The following is a 1,369-nucleotide window of genomic DNA, read 5'->3' as shown; positions in this document are numbered from 1 at the left end:
AAATCCGTAATTTTTCCAAACCCGACTGAAAAAGATTTTTACAGTTTCAAAAATTTCGAAAAATTTATTTTTGAAATTTCCAATTAGTGGTATTTTACTGCGCGCTTTGATACTGAACACTTTGTATTAGCGCAAAATCTGTATTAGAAGGGCACACTGTTCAGTTTGAGCTGATTTTTCTTATCTCCTATACGAGATATCAAAAATGTGTCAACTAATAAAATGATTTTGATGTTATAATAAACAATTTATCTGTTGACAACTTTTTTATATCTTCTACAGGAACTGAGATAAATAGGCTTAAACTGGGCTTAAGTGTTAGGAAGCCCTTCCATTACAGGGTTAACGGTAATTTCCTTTTTCGGTCTTTCGTTTTCGTGATTTTTTAACTTTTTTCTTATCAAAATTTCAGACTAAAGATTCTAAAAACAATCATATGTAACCTATGTGATTGTAATGTACGCTTTCCAAGTACATGTGACCGTATGAATGTAGGTTGGGTACACTTCCTTCTTTTGACATTACACTTTTTTGTCTTAAAAAATGTTATCGGTCTTATTTTTATTACACAATCGGATTCATTTGAATTATTAGTGCAAACATTGTCCATTTTTAAAAGATTCACTGTAACGGAGAAAATATTCCGTATTCCCGAAGATTCGTATACCGGGAATAGTCTATTTTGAACATCGACAAAACTACTACAGAATTTTCCAATTTGTCTGAAAATATTAAACAGTATACTAAACAAAAATAGAGCTTTAGTTTTGTAATTGACAACTTTTTTGTACAAATCCTAGAAAGCGAGATAAATGATTTTCAAGTGACACAACTCGTGTTTTAGGGCTAATATTCGAATTGTTGGTCATTTTTTGATTATATCTCATCAGAATAGAATTCAGCAAAAAACTTGTCAATTACAAAAATGAAGCTCTATTTTAGTTCATTATATTCTGAAATTTTTAGACAAATCGAAAAATTCTGGACCACTTTTTTGTGACTCTAATTTGGACTATATTCTACTTAAGAAATATGAGTAATCAAGTTTGTAATGGAACATTTGACGATATATTCAAAATTTGAAACAAGGAATATTAGATCATTTTTTCACTGTTTCGTGAAAAAATAAGTCAAGCATTGAACAGGTGTCTGTAATAAGAATTCCAGAGAACATGGATTCCTATATACCGTAAAACCTCTAATAGAACGACACCCGGATCGTTTACTTTGAGCCTATATATCTCACTTCTTTCGAAAGATATCAAAAAGTGGTTCACTAGTAAAATGTTTATCAGGATATCAGCAACATTTTACTAGTTAGCCACTTTTTGATATCTTTCACAGAAAATGAAATATATAGGCTCAAAGT

The sequence above is a fragment of the Caenorhabditis briggsae genome (assembly GCF_000004555.2).
Source record: "Caenorhabditis briggsae complete genome, chrIV, whole genome shotgun sequence".
NCBI lineage: Eukaryota > Metazoa > Nematoda > Chromadorea > Rhabditida > Rhabditidae > Caenorhabditis > Caenorhabditis briggsae.
The sequence above is the reverse complement of the archived record's forward strand: the minus strand, read 5'-3'. Positions refer to the sequence as shown.